This window comes from Corvus kubaryi, unplaced genomic scaffold, assembly GCF_017639235.1.
Source record: "Corvus kubaryi isolate FWS band 111438036 unplaced genomic scaffold, C.kubaryi_AGA036_p1.0 37266, whole genome shotgun sequence".
Taxonomy (NCBI): Eukaryota; Metazoa; Chordata; class Aves; order Passeriformes; family Corvidae; genus Corvus; species Corvus kubaryi.
In genome coordinates, this window is record NW_024581081.1 from 6,794,199 (window position 1) to 6,808,310 (window position 14,112).

The 14,112-nt window shown below is 44.7% G+C and overlaps 1 long non-coding RNA gene across 1 annotated transcript in view; it reads left to right on the plus strand.

Annotated features, from left to right (window-relative positions):
* Positions 1-13,588, plus strand: part of LOC121663100 — a 37,746-nt gene extending 24,158 nt beyond the window's left edge. Inside the window, exons 2-3 of the long non-coding RNA XR_006015524.1 lie at positions 11,798-11,905; positions 12,584-13,588. This is a non-coding gene — a long non-coding RNA (uncharacterized LOC121663100). The remainder of the gene's footprint in view (positions 1-11,797; positions 11,906-12,583) is intronic.
* The last annotated feature ends 524 nt before the right edge of the window (positions 13,589-14,112 follow it).

The window sequence follows — 14,112 nt, forward strand, 5'->3', positions numbered from 1 at the left end:
ACAGCAGTGGGATGAGGAGAGACAAAGGGAATGTTTGATGTAAAATCAAGGTCGTGCCCTGAAAATCAGACACAGACGTGGAGAGAGGTATGTGAACCATTAAAATGAAAGGAAACCTGAGATAGTTGCTCTACCAGCTGCCAAAGACACCACGCTCTGTTTGTGCATGCTGGAGCCTTCTCTCCTCCACATTTAGCAACGTGGCAGATGCCGCATTGTGGTACCATCAGAGGAGAGGAAACCTAGAGGATAAACCAGAAGTGACCTAGGAACATACTTTAAAAATTCCTTTCTACTCATTAATCTGATGTGGGAGAGGGGATTCAAAGCTCTCTGTGGAAGGGAAAGTCCTGGCCCAGGAGCTAGGGGGCTGAAGCCCTCTGCTCGCTTGCTGAGCTGACACAGGGAGCTCCTCTCCTGCTCAGAGGCACCAGTGAGCAAGGAGCTGCTCTGTCCTTACATGTGACTGGGCAGCAGTGTCTCTGCAGATGCCGCAGAAGTCTTCAGTGGTTCTTCTTGGGAGTGCCTAGGCGCTGCAGCAAGACCAGCAGATTCTTTACATGCAAGTTGGTACGTTTCTGGAGGAGCATGAAAGTAGTGCTCCTTCTCAGTTTTTTACACCCAGGCTGAATCTGACAAGACTCTGAAGCTGATAGCATTTTTACTGCTGGTTTTACCGGGTGCTGTGACGTTCATTATCCTTGAAACATCTGTTTTTGCAGCACCAGCCTTCACTAAGCTTTCTGCTCTCAGCTCTCAACATGGGAGACTGGCTCCTCCAGCTCAGCACCACAGTGCAGCCTCCCCACCACACCCTGGCCAGCACCTGCCTTTGCTCCTGTGGGTGAGGCTGACAGGCTCCTGACAAAGACAAAGCAGACACTCAGGACCAGCACCCACCAGGCACTTGCAACTGCATCTGGCCTGGACCTCCCACTGTAAGGACAGCGTTAGATGCTCTGGGAGAGAGGCACAGGCTACCCACTAAGAGAAATGCAGACCTGTTTGTGTTTACATTACTGCAGGGATCACCTGGTGCTGCTTCTAGGTTCAAAGGTGTGCAATCAGTGGCAGAGTGGCTGAGCCGGAGTGCAGCTGGGGCTGTGGCCTTGTGCCACTGCCTCCTGCAGCTCTGCACTGCCTGACAGGACTGTCACCACATCCTAACAGCACAACACTCAATCCTAAGCAGCTGGAGTGGAACAAGGTTTCCGTGCCCAACTTCCAGATCAGAAAATCCAAATCCATGTGCAAAAGGACAGAGCAGGGGAGTGACAACATTCAGTCACTACAGTGCCATCAGACACATATCAGGTACTCCTGAGACACTGAGCAAGTTGCAGAGCATCATGAGGGCTGGAGAACCACTCCATGTCAGCTGGGACCATGCAGACACAGTCTTTGGCATGTCTTGGCTGGAACAGATCCTTTGATACCCAGGCTGGGAGGCAGGAAGGTGGCAGGTGGGGAAGGTACCGAATTGCCTTTATACTTTCCTAAGCTCCTCATCTGTCACTGTGTGTCCCCATGTGCCACCAAGGGTTGCCTAAAGCCTGAGGAAGTCTCCTCCATGGGAAGGCAGCCAGCAGCACTGCCTGCAGCGGAAGGACAGATTTTTCCAAGGAGCACCAGTATGAGGTTTCTTCCTCTTTGTACTTGGTCATCTAAACAATGGCTCTGATTAAAACCAGGAGCTGTTGTACACTCAGCCGCGTGTGGACATCAGCCCAGCTATTTGGTCAACAAAATAAAAATTAAGATACTTAATTCTGAGCATCTGTTTTCTTGCTTTGTTCTTTTTTTAAATTTTGGCTGAGTCCCTGTGAGATTGGACTGTTTTCCTGATGGGTCAGCACAACTAGATGCCTTAAAGCTTTCTAAAGACTGGTTCTTTTACTTGATGATGGCCCAGAAAGCCACTGGGGATGTACAGTCAGCATCCACCCTTTTTGGGAAAAGGAGAGGGTGGAAGGGGAGAGGCCACAGTTCTGATTTGCTTGGCTTGGCGCTCAGGCTTGCCGAGCTGTGCCTTATGCCGCAGCCACGTGATTCGTGTAGCTGTGACACAAAATCATAAATCAATCCAGTTGGGCTAGAAAAGTTCATGAACCCTTACTGAACTTTTGGACGAACATGGGTCGAGTTTCAGGCTTGTAAGGAAATCCAAAACCAGGCAGGCTTCAGAAGGATTTGCGTTTCATCACAACCCTTTTGTAGAGCTTCACTAGAAAGGTGGTGGTCAGGAAAATGCTGGGTTTGGTCAAGAAAAAAAGGTGTTGACATGAGAGCCCTTAAGTAGAGCAAGGCTGGCTTTATGAAATAGTCCTACTAACAGTTAGTGAAAAATAATTATTTTTGAAAACTGCCTCTTGTACAGCCAGGAGTTATCTTTATTTCACAGAATTGTCCAGCATGGCTAAAACACCTGCCAGGAAGATCCATTCCAGCATATTTTGCAGATTTTCAGAGAGGTTTCAAATCTCTTACTCTTAAACCTATTAAATTGTGGTGATCTGTTTGAAAACTCCTGCTTTTTTTTTTTTTTTTTTAAATCCACCTCATTTTATAGGCATGGAAGTTTCTCAAAAACACCTTAACGCAATACTAGCAAAAGATTTCAAAGAGCATCTTCATTTTCAGATGGTTCAAAAAACATCTGTATTCCTCCCTTAAATCTGAATGCAGAAATGAAGCCAGAAAGGGCTTCCTTGTCAGGTTCATTATTGCTTTTCTGGCTGAGGGGGGTCTGGCTCTCCTGCTGCATCTCCTAAGAGAGCAAATATCTTCAATGGATTAGTCTGAGTTCAGATTTTAAATCAGCCTTTGCAGTGTTGCTTATTGCAAGTGGGTCAGGGCTGATAATCAGGAGATTTTAAGATAACAAGATTTCAGGTCCAGTTTATATGCCCTCTTCTATTTGAACCTTCAGGTTCCATATTTACAACCTTTCCCTTCCCAATGCACAGGAGTGAGAAAGCTGAGATCCTCAAGCCCTCATGGAGCTGTACAGCCAATTTCCCAGGAGAACAGTAGAAACACCACAGCTCTTTCAGAAAACAACTCAAGAATTGGCATCTGTGCCTCCAGATGACCAAATGAGCTTCTGACTCCACTGAGCTTTGTTTTGCACCCATTCACAGTACAAATTAGTAGAAGCCTTGTTATACTTTACAGTTTGTATTTCAAATAAACATACTGCCTACTAAGAAACTGCTACGGCTATTCAGTCCAATGTTTTCACTGTGTTTAGGAAGACTCTTGCTTTTGGATTAAATTGACCCTGGAGCAGATCCCAAATTAGCAAAAACAAAATAAAAGCATGGAATTTCTGTCAGTTTAAACACCAGAGATACACAATAAATACTGAAGCTTAACCAGCACTTTGTGACGTCTGCGTCTCTCATAAAGCAAATTGTGCTTGCGCAAACAACTGACCTGTGTGAAAAAGGACCAAAAGGGTCCAGTGTTCTCCTTATTGCCAACTTCTTGTGATGATTCAGAGGAAAGGGCTAAAAAAAAGGGAGGACAGTGAAGTGCCTTTCTCAGGAAAGAATACTTTGACTGCCAGATTCTGAGCAGTGATTTTTATTTGGCCTGGGCAAAATTCAATTCGGAAGTTAAGGGGAATAATGAGCTGAAAATCTCTGAGCTATGTACAGCTGTCCCAGCAAAACCAATGCTCTGGGCTAACTTCTGCTTCCACGGAGATGGATGCACCTTGTGTAGGCTGCTGGGAGACTGGACACTCAGCATCAAGAGCAGCATCTTGGGATGCTCTGGACCTTGCTGGACCATATCTGCATTCTTGAAAATCTTCCTTTCCACGAGAGAGTCCTATGGGCTCCCTCTCTGACCTCTGCCTAGTGCATGTAAGTCCTGAGGGTCTAAGGGAAATCACACTGGGCTTATAGACTTACAGCTGAGTTTGGAAACTGATTTGTGGCTTTAAAATATGAGGTCTCAAATATGAGAACTATTTTACTCTGTTTGTCAGAGCAGTGGATTCAAGTCCTTCCATGCCAGAGGGACCACAGGAGTAAGAACGGGAGAGAAGTCAGAGAAGGCAGAAAACCAGGACTGGGCTTGTTAGATAATATATGGCAGAAAGACAGTGTTGTTCCTCAAAGAGGACAGGGAACGTGAATTCTTAATGTTCTACAACAGGTTGCCCAGGACCATGTCTAAAATGCTTTTGAATATTTCCAAGTATGGAGACTTTGCTATCTCCCTGGGCAACCTGTACATCAGTGATACAAAATAGGCTTCCTGCCTTTCATGCACCCTGTACACACCTTATCCTTGGACAAGTTTTGCAAGTAAGAGATCACCATGTACTTCAAGCAAGGCCAAAGCAGATGACTCACTGGAGGCAGCTTTCATCCCAAAGCATCCATGTTTCAGCACAGCAGCATGGCTAGAAGCTGCTACCCTAATTCACCATTTTCCAGACTTGAAGTTTTCCAGATGGAGGAAATTATTTAATTTCCTTCTACGCATGAAGGAGCCAGAGCTGTGTCTTTGACATTCAGGTGAGCTCCACTTCATCAGAAGGACAGGGAGCACCATTTCAAACATGCTTCCACTGGGAAGAACTTAATATGGAGAAACTTGCTCCCAAGGAGCTGTAAGAGTGAGAACTGTGACATGAGAAGCTGTAAGAGTTATTCTTTTGCTTGGGTCAAATCTTGGTGGAGAGTAAACACCATTTGCAGTATAACTGATAGCAGCAGGAACAGGAACAAGATGAAGGTAAATACTGCATTTCGTAATGGAAGACTTTCTGCTCTTCAAAATTCAGAGTCCTGTGTGCATGGGACTTTCTGAATGTGTGCATGTGTGGTCCACAGCTCTTTGTTATATGCTGTGATTTTCCCCGCTCCGCTACAGAGATAAGTAGGTAGGAGGCAGCTGTTTGTATAAGTCAGCAGCAGGCGATAAGATTATAACAAAGCCATTGAACAGCAGTGGAAACTTTCTATGCCACACGCAGGGTTTTTATCAGGGGTCTACAAATTGTCTTTGTTTCATTTTAAGGGCTTAACTTAAAGCTCATCCTCAAAGCAAAATGGCCTCATCCTTCCTGTCATCTTCCAAGATAGAGGAAGTGGTGAGATGTGTGTGTGTGTTCCCTGTCACTTGATATCACCTTACAGCAGAGCCTGGAAACAGGCTTTTTAATCAGCGTTTTGGGTTTCCTTTCCTTGTTTCCCTCTGTCTTTGGTTACTTTGGCAAAAAGAGCCTCCACTTCCTCCTTTGCTCTGCTTAAACAAACTGGAGGATTCAGAGATGGTGTGAAATGAGCCAACCCTGATGGGACCTAGGCACAGCCCTTCGCGTCCCTGTAAAACCCCAGTGCAGGCAGTGTTCACGTCCCCTGCCTTGGTGCCAGGGAAATTGCACATGTATATTCCATGTGTAACCTAAAAAGCCTGAAGGTCACTGGGCAGCTACCAAGGTGATACCTCAGCCAAGGCTTGTGGACTGGCTTGCAACTACTTAGCTCTCAGCCACCGCAAAAGTGGAGAGACTTTGAGCACAGCTGTGTCGTCTCATCAGAGAAGGAAATTCAAGAGAACCAGTGTCGGAAAACTGATTGGTGGAAGAAATCTTTTAGCTGGGCCTTTCAGATGCTGGAGATGAGCATGAAGGGATTGGCTTGATAAAATCAGGGAGTGACCCACACTGGAGTTGGGTACAGGCTGGTCTGGAAGTCCCATGCACTGCTGTATGTGTGATGAGCACTTCTGCCCTGTCACTGAGGGGACCACAGAGCGGCTAGCAGTACATAACATAGCATTTCCTTAAAAAAGTTAAAGTGTCAAACCAAAATTAAAACAGTATCAAACAAAGAAGTAGCTTGAAGGTGAGCACTGTGCCTCTGGCCCTAGGGACCAACATGTCCCTGGAGTTCAAAGCTTCCTTGCAAGGCCAGTCACTGCCCCAGAAGAATTTGCAGAGTATATTGACAAGACACACAATGAATGGGAGAAAAAGGGCTAAGGGCTCCTTATTATTGTATTTATTGGCCAAGAGGACTGAAGAAGCAGAGAAACTTAGATGTGTTCCTGATTTACTTCGTGTGTGTCTTTGTTTTTCAGCAACCATAGGTCTTCCAGCCAGCTCCTTAGCTTGTGCCAGACACAGGCTCTTCCTCTGCCACCAGGACAGTCACTATGAGGTTCTTCAGGAATGCTACTGCATGTCAAATCCTCATCCTCTCTCAGTGAACAAGCATTGCAAGCACAGACAGGCTGTTTCAACCTGATTTAACCAGGTCAAAGAGGAAATGCATAGCAGAACAACCTTACTCCCTGCCCACTGATAGCCCAGTGTTTGACCTCAGGTTGCAGTTCACTGAAAACCATGAGTAAGAAGACCTATGCCAAATGAAACCTACCCAACACTAAATGCAAATTTTGTAAGCAAGAAGTAAATTAACCAATTGAAAAAAATGGAGAAATGTCTAGACCACTTAGATGGGTTTATGCATTTAAGAAAGAGTTGGCTTATGCTAGCAACTCACCAACCTCAGAAGAAAATACTTTAAATCTTCTGATATGACTTTTTTCTGGGAATGAAGAGATGAAACAAAGAGTGCATCTCACTGAAAACCCCAATCCCAAGCCCTGAATAACCCATTAATAGTCTACAGACCACTTTAAAGTTCTAAGAACTTTTCTGCCTGACATTTGTTCATGCTTATTAGACATGTGATGAAAAAGATGATTTATAACACAATCCTTATATATATAACCTTTCTTCCAGAAAACAATCATTGTTTGTGCAGTGCTGGTAGAAGCATCTGAGTTGTGAAGTGGTTTTGGCTGCAGGGAAGTGAGAGGTTGACTCAGTTAAAAACCTTTCAACATCTTTATTTTAGTTCCCTAGTGAAAGGTCACTAAAGGCACGCTGAACAAAGGCAGGAGAAGACACTCTTTTTCCTGCTGTTGATGGCCCTCAAGCTGCCAGTGGAAAGATGCTCTGACTTGCTTAGGTGGAGGAAGGTGCCCTCACCAATGCCAGGGTGAGTGGCCTGCAGCCCCATGGAAGCTCTGCACCTCATTCACTGACACGGAAGACTTTGTCCTTACATTTTGGTGGAGAAAGTGGTTATAATTCATCCTCACAAGCCAGAAGGAGATTCTTTCTATGAAAGACGACCCTCAGGGATTACTGAAAAGATCTGGGAGTTCCAACAGGGTGTGGTGTTAGGAAAATGGGCAATGAGGGAGTGTCAGGACACCAGTGATCCTTGTGGTCTTCCTGCTCCCTGAAACGGCAAGTCCAGGCCAGCCTGGGGCATCCCTGGACATACTTGCAGAGTCCAGATGACTCATTTTAACCAGGAAAATTGCACTTCCCAAATCTGCTTAGAGAAAGGAGTACTGAAGAGGACAGATTTCTCACAGCTATAAAAATGACCCTACATGGAAACTTCTGTGGAGTATGCATACATGTACACAACTACATGTATATAAACTAAAATGATCTAAAACTGCTTACAGATCAGTCTAAGTGCCAAGAAGTGATTTCTGATTTCAAAAGCAGTGTACTGAGAGGATGGGAAGAGGTCAGGCTAGTTTTAGAAAGAAGGAAGCTCCCGTCTTGCTTTTTAGCTCGATTTTTTTTTTTCATTTATGACTATCAGCTGGTAGTTTCATACTTCTGAATGAGCTTTGGCCAAGGAATTCTATGCATAGAAATCAGTATTTTTAGTTATGAAGCAGAGACATCGTGGTATTCACATTCTTTGGATCTCCTCTCCTGAGGTATAACCATTGAATCTCTATTAATTGCAGTTGAAACAAGCACAGTACTGCCATTACTTTCAGTAAGGTCAAGGCTGGGTCCATTGCAGACAGAGATCCATTAAGCCCTTTATGTGCTGGCCAGGCCTTACAAAATTGGCCTGGCATTCTTGTTGTTCATTCCTCCTGGCTGCTGTTAATCAATTAATATGTGAAATTGCAGAGTCAAATGGAGACAGGATATTAATATAGAGTGTGCACTGTTTCCCTGCAGGAATCCACGTAAAAGCTGTCATTAACATCATGCATATACATGAGTCCAACAGAAAGCTATTAACTTATGTATTCGTCCAAGCAGGCTCAGTAAGTGCTTTACCATCAACAGTCTTGCTGCACTTGAAATTAAATATGCGTGTCAAGGTTAGCACTTCCTGGGCTGAGAAACTGAACCAGAAGAATATTAACAGATGCTAGCAATATGTGTGTGTGGGAGGAGAAGATCACACCTGAACCTAGTCAGTACTGAACAGTATTTGGAGCCTGGAGCTAATAATCTAGAAAAAACCCACTTTTAAGGAGCACAGACAGAGTTAGTGCTCTCTGCTGATGCCTTTCTCCCCTCAGTATGCCCAAATGGACTTTCTGACATGGTACTTAAACACTGTGACTGTGTTAAAGCCTGACCTTGGGCACCCAGGAACCTGCATGGTCTTTTGCAGCAAGACAATCCAGCTAAAGAAATGTCTCTGGCTGATGCAGAATTGCCTATTGTCTCCACCTCCCTGCTGCAGCCTGTTACCTGGGGATGGGACAACAATTCCTGCTCCCTGTCCCTGAGACAATCCTCTGGTTCCAAGTAGAAGTATTGAAACTCTGTTCAAGGCAGCTGGTTTAAGTTGGCTTTGGTTTCCTAAGACATATTCTCTTTTTAAAAAACAAACTGTTTTTTAGCTGTTGCACAAAATTATTAACAGAATAGGTAACGGATGTCAGGAAAATGTAAACTTTAAACTCTGTTGGAGAAAAGAGCCTGCTCAGGTCTGAGATCAGATTTCCAGCTGTAAAAGAGAAAGCTCTGTCTAGAAGTGCACCCAGGACTTATCAAGTGGCAGAAATCCACTATGATCCCACACTGCAGACCCTATGGTGTCTGAGGGAGTATGCACAGGAATCGGGGAAGGAAGCAGTCATATTTGTAAAAGGTCCAAGGAGGGAAAATGCTATGTGAGAACTGGGAATTGGCAAAGACAACTTTTGTTTAAGAAAATAAAATAAAATAGACTAAGGACAATCTGGGAAGCAATATGGCCAGTGAGTTGGACATTTGTTCTGGGGAAAATGCTTGGGAGCCATTTCAAGGGATATAGTGAGAGAAGGGTGACCAAACCCCCCTAGATTAGAGGAAGCCAGCATAGACTGAGGCACAGGAGGATCGTGTCATGCTTAACTACTCTCCAGGAACCCTTTGAAGATACCACTGCCATGACAGATAAGGGTAATTTAGTGGGTAGCAGAATATTTTGATTTTCCAGAAGCATTTGACTGTTTTGCATGCAGTAGATTAATGGCTTTTGTACAAAGACATTAAAGGGAAGATAAAACAGTGACTGGAATGGAAAAAGAGCTTAAAAATAGGAGACAAAGGTTGGCAGAGGATGGAAGGAAGCATTTCTGACTGTTTCTAAAATTGACATAATTTCTATTTATAGTGGACCTAAAGATATTTATGTTGAAGCCAGTGGAAGTGTGCCACTGAGATCAGATTTGCAGGAAGACAATGAGAATGGGTGGTGTCCTGCTTTGATCTATGTACCTCTTCAGAACAGCCTAAAAATGGGATGGTAAATCACCTTACTGTATGAGCTGAAGGCAGACAACCTCTGCAAGTGCTGCTGACTTCACTTGGAGGGTCTGGCACAGGGGTGAGTTTGCCCATCGAACCTGTGTAGAGGGTCTGAGCAAGCAGCACCTCCTGCAGCCAGGCAGTAAGAACATTCCCATCCAAACCACTGCCTTAATCATTGGGCCAAAAGTATTTCCCTGAAAAGTGCTATGGGAAGACCTGGAAGCAGGGCTGAAGCATCCTGTTTGAGGACACAAAGGGGCTTTTCCTAATCACAGAATCACAGAATAGAATCACAGGACAAGCTGAATTGGAAAGGACCCTCAAGGAACATTGAGTCCAGCTCTGGGCCCTACACAGGACAGTTCCCAAGAACCACTCCATGTACCTGAGAGCACTGTCCAAACCCTTCTTGAACTCTGTCAGGCTGTTGCTGTGACCACTTCCCTGGGGAGCCTGTTCCAGTGCCCAACCACCCTCTGGGTGAAGAACCTTTTCCTAATATCCAAACTAAACCTCCCCTGACACAGCTTCAGGCCATTCCCTCGGGTCCTGTCCCTGGTCACCCCAGAGAAAAGATCAGTGCCTGCCCCTCCTCTTCCCCTCACGAGGAAGCTGTAACTGCGATGAGGCCGCCCCTCAGTCTCCTCCAGGCTGAACAGACCAAGTGACCTCAGCTGCTCCTCACAGGGCTTCCCATCTATCCTTGATGCTGCAGGCTTGCACAGCATCATCCTTAGTGTGTACCTGCAGCAAGACTAGGCCTCTTCCCCGTTGGGAACATTGAGTCCTACCAGTGGGCAAAGTGTCAATGCTGGCCCCATGGGCCAAGTGCCAGTGGGATCTGCTCAAGGTCCAACAGGTCAGAAGAAGTTTAGGAGACAGCCCATGAGCAGCAGATCCCCAAGAGCCCAGCACATATTGTTCAGCAACAGTAATTGAATTTGCTGAACAATTGAACGGTAACATCTCAAGTAATTTCAGTCCTAAACTTAGAAGGATAGGACAGCCTCCAGCCACCTCTTGTTAAACCATAGCCTGCTCATTGCAGGCAGAGCAGTGAGTAGCCCTCAGTGAAATCCTTTGGTAGCCAGTGCACTGTAATGCCTAGAGGTGATGAAGGGTGAAGGGCAGAGGAAAGCTGAGGTCCTGGCTCCATCAGCTCCAAAACTCAGGGTTATCTCAAAGGAAACTGGATTTGAAGTGTCTAAACTCTTCCCTAGGCACTGCAGACAACTCTTTGTATGTATCACTGTCCCTGTGTCAAGCTCCAGGAATTGCCCCTGTTGATGTGCACTGGCAGTGGGAGTTAAAAGAGGCTTCATGAACAAGCATCTGATGGCACAGAAAGCCACAGCCAGAGGAAACTTGTGCCCAAATTACCACCGCATGGAGGTATTCTGCTAGCCCTGCTCTCCCTAAAACTAGGGTGGGTCAGGCTTGATGCCTCTGAAGTTGTTGAATGGGTCAATAAAGTGAAATCCTATGAATTCAAAATTGGTGCTTGTCTTCAAGGTCAGTAGAGTCATGTTGTTTGTTCAGCAGAAGGACAGAGATTTTCCCATTTTTCCAGTTAGATAGGTACTCTGGAGTAGTGTGCTACCTCCCTCTCAGCTGGAAGTGTCTTTCATGTAATCTGATTCTCTTCTTCTTCAAGGATATTTTCTTGGTCAGACCCGTAGATCCAGGCCTATGTAAGAGATCTTAAAGGTATTCAACTAATTTCCACTGAGTATCTCTAAATTTGCATTTGCACTCAAGTTATGTTAATTTTTGGACACGGGGCACATCAGACACTATATCACTAAACAATTTTTTTCCCACAAGCCTTCATTAACTCTCAGTCCTAAAAGCAGCAGTCTGCAAAATAAAAAAGCTTTCAGATAACTTTTCCTGAATACTCTTTCTATTCCTTTTCAGTTTTGCTTGTAGCACTTTGTCCTGGCTTTCAGAGTGGGGATAAAAATACAGGAAAAAATATATCATGTTTGAATGCCTGTGGGGAAAACAAACAGCATTTGAAACATGTTGTTCTAAAATATAACTTCCTACCTGTAGTCTTTGTTTTTTCTGGAAGTTTCCAGAATCCTTGATAGCATTTGAGTTCTTAAAAACTCTTAAAAAACTGACTCAATGAGCATAAATCAAGATAAGGAATACATATGGTAACAATACTGTCTCCTGCTTGGTTTCAATTTGTTCCAGCTGTTTGCATGATGGTGAATTGCAGGGCCAGGAACACTGTGTTCAAGACCATGTTACTGGAAGTGGCTGACAGACCACTTGGGCAGATCACTACCTCCGTGCAAGCAGGTGAGGTAACAGAGAAGTCAGCATTCACCTTGCGGCAATCAAAAGAGTTACTTCGGTATAATGGAGGAAAATCCAGCCCCTCCAGCTCTTTGAGGCCGCCATAGGAAAAGGTCATGCTCAGCAAACAAAAAAGAAAATAATATCTGGGTGTTCAAAGTCTGCCTGAAGTTTGATTTCTCTGCCAGAAAACCCAACACTAAAGTTTAAGATAACATTTAGAGCGAAACAGATGTGCTTGGGTTGTTTATTTGAAATAACTCCTCATACCTCATAGCCCAGCTTTGTAAAATCTTTCTCTAACTTGAACATTTAACGAGGTCACTTCTTACAGCAGTAATCATTAGTGATGCACAGACAACCATCCCAAGGGAGATGTACTTTACACTCCTGCTTGTAACTGACAGAAAAAAGAGCTGTATAAGTGTATGAGCTTAAATACGCTACGTTAAATTCCTTATTAAATAATGGTATTGAATCCTTACACAGTGCTTTCTTTCTCTTGTGCTGGAGCTCTACAAAATATTCTATCCCTTCCCTCAGTGATACATGCTATCCAAAACAGAAACATCACCTGCTGTGTAATGCGCAGAAATACAAGGTCACTATAGTCAATAACCACAGCTTAAATAAATGGCTGAGGATACGACTGTGCTCATTCTTTCCCTTCTTTCTCTGTAGATCAGTTGTCGGGGAGGAGAGGAGTGTGTGTGGCAGCCAGATGTACTGGAGTTTTCATCAGTGGAGCAGAATGTGTGGCACCCAAGGTTATCACCTGCTGTATGTCTTTCTGGGATTGCCCAGGTATGAAAAATTGTATTTAACATGCCTTTAAACAACCCCACCCACTGCCCTGTGTTTCCTATCTCAGAAGTCTTTCAGGCTGCAATAAAGTTAAAACCAGGGTTAACTCTGCTGAAATTAATTGTGAGGTTAGCAGAAGCAAGGCTTAAGGTAGAGCAGTTTTTGTGTTACAAAACCAGGAGTCAGCAAACAACTAACATCACAGCCTGGGGAGAATGGCAGCACAGGCCAGGGTTCAATGGAATCCGCTCCAGAACAGCCAACGGGTTGTATACTGGCACCTGAACTTCACACTGTCTCCCTTGCTCCTGCGAAATGAGGACATCTGGTTCCCAAAGCTCCTCTACCCAATACCCCCATATTGCTGCGGCACCCATCTGGGGAAGGGGTGCAGCTGCTGCTACTGAATCCCCCTTTGAGCAGGGCAAGGGAGCTCTCTAACTGCAACTTTTTTCCCCAGGAAGCCTGGGCAGAACAGTGGGGGGCTTTGATGGGGAAGCAGATATCATGACAAATCTGGGGTCCTGAGTTCTCCTGGGCAGTGATACTACAAGGACAGCAGGACATGTAGGTCCATCTCTGGTGTTGCCAGTGACCACATGAAAACTGTGTTACTTTCCCTCCTTGCTGCCCTTTTCTACCTGCTGTACTGTAGCTACCCAAAACATAAACCATATGATCATCCAGGCTGACGTTGTCCTTCCCAAGGTCTTTGCATTGTACACACAACAAGAGGCATCTTTGCAATCTGGCACTGCTGTGGTACGGATGCTCCATTGGATCCTCAGATTTTCAGTCCCTCTCTGGGCCTAAGTGCTGCACTCACACTTGTAAAATAAATTTGGAAAAAGTGTTGCAAAAGCTTAAGGCTGGCCTTGTAAACTTCCTGCAAATTTGTCATGGTAGAACAAATAAATGATATAAATATTAGAATATGATCAAAGTGTAGAAAGGTTCTGATTTGTTATCTGCCTCTGGGCATTAGGGACTGCAGAACCTCGTGGCTGAGGACTGGGATGCAAGAGTGGGTCTGCAGTGTTGGTGGCACCAGAGGAATCCTTACACAAGCTTCAGATGGAAAAACCTGAGATCAGGTATATTGTGCAGGGAGATCTGTGCTCCCTGCATGTTTTTAGGTTTTTTGAACAAAAATTTAGGATAATGAAAGAAGGTTTTAGGGGGGCTATTACCGTGAGTCCCATCCCTCGTCTGCTGTTCCGCGTATGTAGCACACAGTGGGTAATGGCCTAAACAGACCTGGTCAATCTTCTAAGTTAATCTCCAGTTCCAGGTAAAAATAACATTTGTCAGGTCCAAGTACCAGAAGAATTTATAGAGACTGGAAATAATGCTTCTTATTCTTGCTTTGTGAGGGAGACTTAATGGGTGAATAGAAGAGACAGGGC